Genomic DNA, 12,317 nt, shown 5'->3' with positions numbered 1-12,317 from the left:
GGGTCTTCCGGCTGGGTCCGGTGGAGAACTGAGCGGCGGAGTCGTCGGCGTCGTCGTCCGTCCAGTCATCGTCGACCGAAGAGGACTTCTGCTCGACCGGAGTCGTCGGAGCAGCAGAAGTAGCTGGAGTAGCGGTAGAAGCTGGCGCGGCGACGACCGTGGAGTCCGTCGGAGGAGCAGACGTGACGGGAGTCAGGTCTGGCTGAGTGGGGCGCGCGACGGACGGACGGAGCACCTCAGGCTGTGAAGGTGACTCGAACGTGAGTGACTGAGCCGAGGGGTGCTGGAGCTGGTGTAGGATCTGCTGCTGTCTATGAAACTCTGCACGCTGCTCGGCAGTCCAAACACTAGGCTGAGGAGCAGGAACCGGAGCGGCAGTAGGAACAGGACTGGCAAACAACCCGGTCTGAAGAAGTGGTGACATCGGGAAAGATGACAAGGGTGTCTGCACAAATCCGCCAACAGGAGGAGCGGGAGTAGTAGGGTCGAACTGGAGCTGCTGGGGTGTAGGGAGCTGAGGCTCAGGCAGTCCAGTGTGACGATACAGCTGACCGAAGCATCCCGAGAAGAATGTGAACATCTGCTGCTGTATCTGGGACTGCTGCTGTAGCTGTAGCCTCATGGCCTCCTGCTGCTGCCGAATGCCCTCAAGAACAAGTGTCTGGGCCTCCTGCCGACGAGCCTGCTCGGCCTGCATGCTCAACTGAGCTGCAGCAAATCTGTCCTGCTGATCTGATAGCCGAGTAAGAATGGTAGCGAGTGCATCGGGCTGAGTGACCTGAGCAGTGGAGACTGGAGGAGCGGGGGCACGTGCTGCACCAAAAGATCCTGCCTCATCATCATGAGCTCCTCGAGGGACGGTAACAGTGGGAATGAAATCCTCATCATCCTCCGAGTCCTCTGCGTCAGTGATCAGGTAGTGTGGGAGCTGGGCCTCTGCTGCTGCTAGTGAAGCGTCCTTGGCTGCTGTTGGATCATCTGCAACTCTGCCCTCAGCCAAGAAACGCTCATCCAGAACCCACTGTGCTTGGCGCTGGCCTCTCGAGCCACGACGACCGTCTCGAGGAGTAGCAGGTGAGTAAAAACTGAACTGTGTCCTCGAGTGCTCCAGCTCATCCATGTGCTCATTCTGACTTAGCTGAGCCAGAATCCAGCAGATCCAATGAGCAAATGGATGGCGACGGTGAACTGTCATCCCATCCAGAATCACATCCTCTAGCTCGCAGATAAAGAAGTCGACTAGGTCAAAGTCATGACCTGTCATGATATAAAGTAGAAGCCACTGCTGCAGAGCTGTGATCCCCTCATTGTATCCAATCCGAAACAACAAGCTCTTCCTCAAAGCTAGATGGATAGAGTGTGCCAGGGGAGTCAGCCTGTCCGGAGTCCTCGGTGTGCCAGGCAGGAAAGGCTGCTGAAAGAGAACACTGATCTCCTCGTCAGATGGAACGTGAGACTCATGAGGATGTCGAGGAGGTACCGTGCTGCCATAAGCCTGATAGTGTACGAAGTATGGCTCCTCGGTAATCTGAACTCCAAGAAAGGTAGCCAGTCGTGCTCGGGTCAAACGATAGTGCCTCTCCTAGAACATGAAGTCAATAAACTGCCGGTCCTCCTCAATGAATAGAGTGGTGTAGAAGACTCGAACCCACTCTCGAATGTACCTGGACCTCTCACTGAGTAGAGCAGGCAATCCAACATATCTCTCAAAGAGAGGAAGCACTGGAGTCCCACCTGCTGCTACACGCATAGCTACCCAGTGAAGCATCTTGTGCTCACTAATCTTGATGTCCAACTGGCAGTAGGTGTGGTAAAAAGACTCCTGGAGCAGAGTGTAAAAGCGACGATCAACGCCAACGTCTCTCTGCTCGGGAAACCACTGCTCAGGGGTCACATATCTCAGTCTCTTGACCCTAGGTCCTGGAATACCCCTGAGATCGAACAACTCAACCTCGGGCAGCTCCTCACCACTGTCCTGACCACCTGTCTGAGTCTGACTGTCGGTGTGCTGCTGCGGTGCATGACCTGCTCCCCTCTGTGTGCCACCACCTCGAGTCCGTGGACGTGAGCGGGACTCAGGTGTGGCCTGAGCTGTCTGAGTACGTCCTGAGTGACGTAACTGCTGCTGTGGCTCCCCCTGAGCCTGAGGATCCCTGATCCTGAGTGAGCCCTGCCTGTCAGCTGCGTCTGCCACTACCTCAGCCTGCTCTCGCTCGCGGTCCTCATGGGTGCGCTTCTTCTTCTTCTGCACAACCATCTTTCCCTTGCCCTTCTTGTCTCCTGCCATCTGACACAGAAGTAGTATGGTAGGATATGAGCCTCAAGCATGAATTCTAGTGGATATTCGTCGAAAAACCACGCTAAGGGGTTTGCAGGATCAAGAAAAAGTGTGTGCGTATATGTGCATGTGTGCAAAGGATGATGTATTGATGGAATTTCACTTTGCCAAGGAGTGTAAAGTCCATACCCTTGCAGATCAGGGAAGAAAGCGAAGAAAAACCTAAGAGGCAATTCCTCGAACACCTTGAGGGCGCCTGAGCAAAGGGTGTAGAGGATGGAAGAGATCCCTGGCTGTGGCACGAGAAGGATAGAGAAGTAGAGGAGCGCGCGTGCGAAGGAGGGGAAGGTGCTGCGGCGGCGCAGGGGATCGTGGTCGGCGGCGGCGCGCGGAGCGGGCGCAGGCGCGGCGCGTGCGCGGGCGCTGACGTAGTGGAGCAGGAGCGGCGCGCGTGCGGCAGCGGAGGGGCAACGCAGGAGTGGCGGCGGCGGAGCGGCGTACGGGCGCGGGTACAGGGGCGGCGGCGGTTTCGCGAGGAGGAAGAAAACTGTTGTGTGAAACTGACGCGTGGGCCCGCGGAAGGGTTAAGTGAAAACAAAACGGGCGGGCCCGCCAACCCTAGGCACCGGAAGGTCCGATGGTTCAGAGAAAATAGCGCCGGTGTAACCATCGGAGCAACGTTGACCGGATCTGAACGAAAATGAAACGTGGTCAACAGGGTCACCGGAAGATCCGCCACTGAGGCACCGGAACATCCGACGGGCGTCGGTGCATCGGCAGGAGTAAGGTCCAGAGGCTATGCAAGGACCATTTACTCCACGCAGTAGCACCGGTTGAACCGATGCTGAAGCGTCGGTTCATCCGCCATGCATCGGAAGCACCGGTGGCCATCGGTGTTAAAATAGGAGGTTGTTCCAGAGGCAATGCAGAAACCGAGCCACGAAGACTTTAAGCACCGGTTGAACCGATGATGGATAAACACAGGGCGTCGGTTTAACCGGTGGTTAAGGTAAATTTCTGCTGAACTACTAACTCTACTTCTGATCCAAATTTCCAAAACCAAAGCCATAAACACTCAATTTGGATCATTTTCGAGAGACAACCTCACCCCTTAAACACTCATACTAAGTTCTCGCAAGCTTTTATATAAACATAGACAAATTAAGAACCAAGCGAGGTTTAAACACAAAAACCAAATGTATGAGCCACTTTGCCTATGAACTTAGAGATAGAAACTTTAAGTTCGATAGGACGTGACTCAATAGGCATGAAAGCACAACATTGATCTTATCACGCTTGTAGAGATGATATATCATATTTAGCATGAATATCTTTCTCGAAGTGTGATTTGCTCCCTTGTGATGCTACTAACGAGATGCAATGCCAATGCAAAGTGAGAAATTAAACATGGATGCATTCTATATGACAAGCACATGCATTGCAAAATTTAAATCTATCTTGTCAAGTTTGAACCCTCGTCAAGCTTCTTCATGATGAACCATTCTTCATGCCATGAGCGAAACCAAGACCACCGGCTCATGCAAGACCCATGTTCATCACTATCTTGACAAGGTTAGACAAGCCCCTAGCACATGTACATGTGAAATGCATCTATATGACAAGGAAATTATATGACGTTAGAAGCATCTAGAACGTTAAGCTCACTCCTTAGCCTAACAAAAGTACTCTCGTCTAAAGGTTTTGTGAAAATATCCGCCAATTGCTCCTCGGATCTCACAACTTGAAGAGATATATCTCCTTTGGCTTCGTGATCACGCAAGAAGTGATGGCGAATATCAATGTGCTTTGTGCGAGAGTGTTGAACCGGATTTTTGGCAATTTTTACGGCACTTTCATTGTCACAAAGGAGCGGGATCCTATCTAGTTTCACACCAAAGTCCAAAAGGGTTTGCTTCATATATAGGATTTGGGCACAACATGCACCGGCCGCTATATATTCCGCTTCCGCGGTGGACAAAGCCACGGAAATTTGCTTCTTACTCGACCAAGAAACTAGAGAACGCCCAAGCAAGTGGCAACCCCCGGAGGTACTCTTGCGATCCACACGGCTTCCGGCAAAATCCGAATCCGAGTATCCCAAGAGATCTAAACTAGCGCCTTTGGGGTACCACAAGCCTATGCTAGGGGTGTGCTTGAGATACCGAAGGATCCTATTCACAGCCGAAAGGTGTGATTCCTTTGGGTTAGCTTGAAAGCGGGCACACAAGCACACACTAAACATTATATCGGGCCTAGATGCGGTAAGGTAAAGCAAAGACCCTATCATAGAACGATAGAGGGATTGATCAATCGGTTTATCGTCCACATCCAAGTCGAGATGCCCATTAGTTGCCATGGGTGTCTTGATTGGCTTGCACTCATCCATCTTGAACTTCTTCAGAATATCTTTAGTATACTTTTCTTGATGGATGAATGTCCCTTCCTTCATTTGTTTGACTTGAAAACCAAGGAAGAAGGTCAATTCGCCAATCATGGACATCTCGAATTCCCTAGACATCATGGTAGCAAACTCATGGCTTAGTAAATCATTAGTTGAGCCAAAGATAATATCGTCAACATAAATTTGACAAATGAAAAGATCCCCGTTGACGTCTTTTGTGAACAACGTGGTGTCCACCCTCCCGATCTTGAAGCCTTGCATGATTAGGAAGTCACGAAGCCTCTCATACCAAGCCCTTGGAGCTTGTTTGAGCCCATAGAGTGCCTTGTGCAACCTATAAACATGGTTAGGATTCCTCGGATCTTCAAACCCGGGAGGTTGCTCAACATAAACAAGTTCGTTAATAACGCCATTTAAGAATGCACTTTTCACATCCGTTTGATACAACTTAATGTTATGATGTGAAGAGTAAGCAAGGAGGATACGGATAGCTTCAAGTCTTGCGACCGGAGCAAAAGTTTCACCAAAATCCAAACCTTCGACTTGAGAAAACCCTTTTGCCACAAGTCTTGCTTTGTTGCGTACCACCACCCCATGTTCATCTTGCTTGTTCCGGAAGACCCACTTAGTGCCAATGATATTCTTGTCTTTCGGAGGAGCTTCGAGGACCCAAACTTCATTGCGGGTGAAGTTGTTCAACTCTTCTTGCATGGCCATCACCCAATCCGAGTCCTCAAGCGCTTCCTCTATGCTAGTGGGTTCAATACAAGAAACAAACGAGTGATGTTCGCAAAATGAAGCATGTTTAGAACGAGTTCTTACTCCCTTTGATGGACTACCAATGATTTGACCAATTGGATGATCCTTGGAGATGCGACCATGCTTCACTAGCGGTATTTGCGCGGATGCTTGTTGGGGTGGATCATGGGTGACTTGTGCTTGTGGTGGAGCATTTTGCTCTTCTTGTTCTTGGACTTGGGGTGTTGGCGTTGGCACATCTTCTTGAGGTTGTGTATCATCTTTTTCTTGATCTTCATCCACTTGGGGCGCCGTGGAGGTGCTTGGTGTAGATGAGGAAGGTCCTCCCCCTTGATCATTTCCTTCATGCACCTCTTCCAGCTTGATATCCCCAATGGACATCTTCTTCAATGCTTCATCAATCTCATCATCACCTACATTTTCATAGCCAACAACCTCCTCTTGGGAGCCATTAGATTCATCAAACTCCACATCACATGTTTCTTCAACTAACCCGGAGGTTTGATTGAATACTCTATATGCTTTGGAGTTTGATGCATAACCAAGAAAGAAACCTTCATCACATCTACTCTCAAACTTACCGAGCCTTTTCTTCTTATAGATGAAGCATTTGCAACCAAAGACTCGAAAGTATGATATATTTGGTTTCCTTCCGGTGATGAGCTCATATGGAGTTTTCTTGAGGAGTCGGTGAGGATATACTCGGTTAGATGCATGACACGCCGTGTTGATTACTTCCGCCCAAAACTTCTCGGACGTGCCATAATCATCCAACATTGCTCTTGCTAGGGTGATGAGTGTCTTGTTCTTTCTTTCCACCACTCCATTTTGTTGAGGCGTGTAGGTGGCGGAAAACTCATGCTTGATGCCCTCTTCATCGCACCATTCTTCAATCTTCATGTTCTTGAACTCGGTGCCGTTGTCACTCCGGATCTTCACAATTGGGGAGTTGTACTCCCTTTGAGCTCTTCTTGCAAATGTCTTGAAGAGTTCCGGAGTTTCACCCTTATCGCCTAGAAACATAACCCAAGTGTAACGTGAAAAATCATCAACTATTACTAGGCAATAGAGGTTACCACCAATGCTCTTATATGTAGTTGGACCAAAGAGATCCATGTGAAGTAGCTCGAGCGGCTTGGAGGTAGACAACATCGTCTTGATGGGATGATGTGTTGCGACTTGCTTCCCGGCTTGACATGCTTTACATAGCTTGTTCTTGTCAAACGTGACATCCTTCAAGCCGGTGATCATCCCTCTCTTGTGGGCATTCTTGAGGTTGCTCATGCCAATATGAGCAATTCTTCTATGCCAAAAGCCACCCAAGAGAAGACTTGGTGAAGAGGCATGTCATGGTGCTTGTTTGCTTTGAAGAGAAGTCCACTAAATAGATGTTGCCATGCCTAAACCCCGTGAATACCATTGACTTGTCTTCTTCAAGAGTTACTACAACACCATTCTTGTCAAAGGTACACGTTAGTCCAAGATCACACAATTGAGCAATAGAAATGAGATTAAAACTAAGTGCTTCTACAAACAAGACATTAGAAATAGATAAATCTTTAGAGATTGCTATTCTACCCAAACCTAAGACTTTCCCCCTTGAGTTATCACCATAGGTGACATGTTCATGATCGCCGGGGTCTTCAAGAGAGGTGAACATGCTATCATTGCCGGTCATGTGTTGAGAGCAACCGCTATCAAGTACCCAATGTTTTCCACCGGCTTTGTAGTTCACCTACACACATGAGAATTCACTTTTGAGTTTTAGGAACCCAAACAAGCTTTGGGCCTTGCACATGAGTGACAAGAGCTTTTGGAACCCAAAGTTGCTTGGGAAGCTTCTTCTTTGACTCCTTAGCAATTTTGCCAATAAATTTGGCCTTCACCTTGCCCTTCACTTTACTCAAGAGAAAATGGTTATTTTGAAACATTGATGAGTAATTCTTAGGTAAAGTGGGAAGAGGACGTGATGTTAAGGTGCACTCCCTAGTGTGGTGCCCGGTGACTTGGCAATGTTGGCAATATGAACCAACTTCCTTGATGAAGCTAATCTTGATCTCCGGAGAAGGAGTAGTGCCTTGATTTGGCTCCGGAAATGAACCAAGACCTCTCTTGCCATAGTCACGTGCATTGTTGAAGAAAATTTCCTTGTGGATGTATTCTCCTCTTGAGAGCTTCTCCACACTACTCTTGAGGCTTGCTACTTGATCCATCAACTCCTTTTCCCTAGAAGGAGCAAGCTTGGACACAATATTAGTGGCATTTGCATTAATGAGTAGGTCATCACATGAGGTAGAAGCATTGACCTTTTCAATAGTTTCATGAGCAAAGTTCTCAAGACTTGGGTCAATTGCTTCATAGGCAAATTCAAGTTCTTGATATTTGTGAGCCAACTCCCTATGCTCTTGTTTAAGCTTTTTGTGGCTCTCTTCAACTTGCTTAGCAAGTACAAGTGACTCATTGTGCTTTTTGAGCAAGTCATTGTATTTGCCAAGCAAGTCGGAGTGGGCAAGCTCTAACTTGGCATGAGTGCTCTCAAGAATTTTGACTTTGCCCTTTTCCCTTTTGATGACAGATGTATACTCATTAATGAGGTTAGTGAATTCATAAGGATCAACCTCTTCATCACTATCATCTTCACTATCTACCTCACATACCTTGGTGTTACCTTTTGCCATTAGGCACATAGGAGGCGGAGGTAGTGGTGGTTCTTCATTGGTGAGGGCGATGGTGACGATGTCTTCTTCATCACTTGAATCTTCGCTTGATGAGACATCGGTCACCCATTCTTGTTTTTCCACCAAGAAGCTTCTCTTGGTGTGCCCTTTCTTCTTTGAGAAGAGCTTGGTCTTCTTGTCATGGCTCTTCTTCTTCCCAAGCTTCTTGTTCTTGTTCTTGTTCTTCTTCTCATCTTCTTCATCATCGCTTGAATCATGGCGATGTTTGCCTTTGTTGTCCTTCTTTCTTTTGCCCGGCTTGGGGCAATCGGGAGAGATGTGGCCTTTTTCTCCACAATTATAGCAAGTTTTGTTCTTGACATCTCCCCATAGCCGGAACATTCTTCTTTTGGGGTCAAAGTTGAAACCCTTCTTGTTGATCTTGTCATTCAAACGTGTGAACTTTCTCATCATGAGAGCAAGTTCTCCATCATCTTCTTCATCGGATGAGCTCTCATGATGATCTTCTTCTTCATTGCTTGAGCTTGAATCTTGCTTGACCATCTTGAGCTTGCGGTGCTTGTTGGCCTTGGTTTTGAGAGCAATTGACTTGCTTGTTGTTGGCTCTTCGGTCATACCAAGGATACTCATTTCATGAGCGCGAATTTCGCCCACAAGCTCTCCCACTTCCATTGTATCAAGATTCTCCTTTTGAAGTATAGCATTGATAATGTTGTACTTGGGCTTCGGAAGGAGCATGAGAATCTTGCGGTTGATGGAGCCACTGTCAATTTTGGAAACTTCAAGAGCATTAATGTCCTTGACAATGACATTCAAGCGGGAATACATATCATTGCAATTTTCATGAGCAAGCATTTTAAAAGAATCATATTTTGCTCTAAACAAGTGATATTTTTGTTCACGGACTTTTGTGGAGCCTTCATGAATTTCAATTAGCTCTTTCCATATATCACTTGCTAAATCCATGCCATTTACTCTAGCAAAGACTTCCTCACTAATGGCTTCGAAAATTGCATTTCTAGCCTTTGCATTCCATTTTAATTGCTCCGTGGTGGGAGTTCCGGTGAACCCGGTCTTTGTTGCCAACCACACTTCGGGGGCAATCGCATCAAGGTATGCGGCCATACGAACTTTCCAATAGGCAAAGTTCTTGCCCTCGAAGTGAGGCGGCGAACCTCCCATCTTGGCCATAGCTCTAGGCGGTGAAACCTAATGATCCAAATGAGCAACGAGGCTCTGATACCAATTGTAAGGATCGATGGACCAAGAGGGGGGTGAATTGGGCCTTTTTTTCAAAATTCTAAAGCAATAAAACAACCTTAACCTATGCAATGCTAGTAAGGCTCAATTCACCAACCGGCTAAACAAAGCAAACTACACAAGCTATCAAAGATATGAAACTAAGCAAGGTAGAGCTAAGTTATGATCTCTAATGTCAAGCACATGAAAAGTTGCAAGAAAGTAAATGCTTGAAATGAAAGAGTGGGCAAGAGACAACCGGATTTTTCTCGTGGTGTCGATGTGTTGGCACACACCCCTAATCCACGTTGTGACACTCACTAAGAGTCTTGTCACCTCCCATGTCACCGAGACTTGGGCGCTCACTAAGAGTCTCCATTCACCATCCCGGCGTGGTGGAGCTCAAGCCACGTACACACTTCTTCGGGCTCCCACAATCCTTGGCAAGCTCCGGAAGAAACACCTTCAATCACCAAGATCGTCTAGGTGCTGCCAAACACCAAGAGTAACAAGCTCCTAAGCCTTCACTTGACCTACACTCAGTTGGCCCTAGCTCAAGCACACTTGCTACACTTGCAAAGGATGAGTTCTTCAAGGTTGAAGCACAAACTAAGCACTAGATCTTCACTCTTTTGCTCAAAGCTCTTTCTCTTCTTCTCAAGGGTGGCCTCAGGTTTTCAAGGTGTCAAAGGCAACTGAAATGAGCCAGGGGGTACCCTTATATAGAGTGGAGGAGGTCACATAGCCGTTGGAAGTTTTCTGCAGAAAAACCGTGACCACCGGAAGAACCGACGGTATAGAAAGTATTGGCATCCGTTCAACCGGTCTCTCTGTGTCAAAGAAGTAGCCGTTGGAGTTACACTTGAACATGCTCTTTGGAACAAGGAACTTCCATTGCACCGGTGCTTATCTTTTGACCATCGGTTCAACCGGTGCTACACTTGATTTCTGCCTTCATCCAGAGAAGATAGACCGACAGGTCATCGGTCCTTCCGCCATGCATCGGATGCTCCGATGCTAGGGCACCGGTTCAACTGGTGATGCTGATTTTCTTTGTTTTCAGCTGTTTTGACTTGGATTTGAATGTGACTTTGATTGTTTCTTCTTCCAAGAGTTGTGTTGACTTCTATTGACCATCTTTTGCTGTTTTTGAGTGAGTGTGCAAGATTTCTAAGGCCAACTCAAGTTTGATCAAGCTACTAACTCATGAACCCCTCTTAATAGTACGATCAAGAACTAGAAAATATAAAACCTAACTAAATCAAGTGTCCTTCAACTCCTTGTGACACTTGAGACTAGAAAGGTCCTTAATCTTTCAAATTGAGTTCTTGGTACGCAAAATTGTTTTGAATTGAGGGGTCTCCTTTCATATTTCATATGAGACTAATCCAGTTATTGAGCTTTCCTTTAAAACACACGTTAGTCGCATACGGTTGTCATTAATCACCGAAACTTACCATTAGCATCTATCGGCCTAGATGCGCTACAACGGTTAGCAAAGTTCCTTTTGATGTAGCCATGCAGGGACTCAGAAGGTCGTTGCATGACGCTGCCCAGATCCCATCTGGTTTTGGGGCCCGGGCTAGCTACCTGGTAGTACTGGACGGAGGCGGTGCAGAGGTCCTGCCAGTTGTTGATCGAGCCGGCGAGGAGGGACTCGAGCCAATTCTGCGCTTGCCGGCTCTTCATCACAGGGAAGTATGCCGCCACGATGTCGTTGTTGCTGTTCGCAGCTCGGACGGCGATGGCGTAGGTGCTCAGCCATGTCTTGGGGTCGGATTCGACATTGAACTTTTCGATGCCGACTGGCTTGAAGGTCGCGGGCCACTGGATGGCTCACAACCTGTCGGAGAAGGCAGAGAAGCCGTCCAAGTCGTCCGCCAAGTCGTAGTCGTCGTCGCGGGGTCGGCGATCGCGGTTGTTGCGGATGTGGTCGGGTGCGCCGTACTAGTCATTGTAACGGCGACGTCGTTCCCGCTCAGTGTTGTCCCATTCGCGGTGGCGGTTGTCGTTGCGGGGTCGGAGATCTCGGTGGGTGAGACGATCGCGAAGGTCGGGCTGGTCGACCTCTTCATCGCGACAGTGAGGACGGATCGAGCGGTTGGAGCTTGATTGCCCCTGGCGGTTGGAGTACTCCCTTCTCAGGCCTTGGGCCTGGGTTGCTGCGACATGGAGACGAGCACGAGCTTTTGCAATCTCAAGAGTTTGAGGTAGTCCTTCGAATACCTGGAGGACGGTGGCCATGTTGGCAGATGGCGTGGCGAAGACTTGATGGCCGTCGTAATCTAGGTGTCGGGTGACACAATTAGGGACACCCTAATTAGGGTGATAAGATCGCTTTAAAACACAAAACACCTATTAAGGCAACTGGGCCCACGAAGGCCCACGGCCTGCTTCCCATCCGGAAGAAAGGAAAGGACTCAAAGGAGCCCAGCATGCGGCCCATTTGCATCCCCCTTGAACCCGCCGGACAATCTCCGCCTCGCTCGAGGGTCGCGAATCTACCCTCGAGCGGGTGACTCATTTTCCACCTCGCTCGAGGGCCCCCCTCGGGACCCTCGACCGCGCAACACACTTCCGCCTCGCTCGAGGGTAGCGGATCTACCCTCGAGCGGGTGACTCATTTTCCGCCTCGCTCGAGGGCCCCCCTCGGGACCCTCGACCGCGCAACACACTTCCGCCTCGCTCGAGGGTAGCGGATCTACTCTCGAGCGGGTGACTCATCTCCGCCTCGCTCGAGGCCGTCTCTCGGCACAAGGGACAAACGGCCCCGCCGCCCAGCCGCCCGCCGTACGAAGGCATTAAAGGCCAGCCACTCCGCCACGGCACCATGGGCGGGCGGCGTCAGGCCGCCATTTCCACAGTGGATGTGACCGACGTCCCATCTGCTGACTCCGGTCACCATTCCGCCATCCCAGATGGATGTAGCAGCACCTTGGGACCTGCAACGCGGGACAAGACA

Source organism: Panicum virgatum, chromosome 1K (assembly GCF_016808335.1).
Source record: "Panicum virgatum strain AP13 chromosome 1K, P.virgatum_v5, whole genome shotgun sequence".
NCBI classification, from domain to species: domain Eukaryota; kingdom Viridiplantae; phylum Streptophyta; class Magnoliopsida; order Poales; family Poaceae; genus Panicum; species Panicum virgatum.
This window is presented reverse-complemented; position numbering follows the sequence as displayed.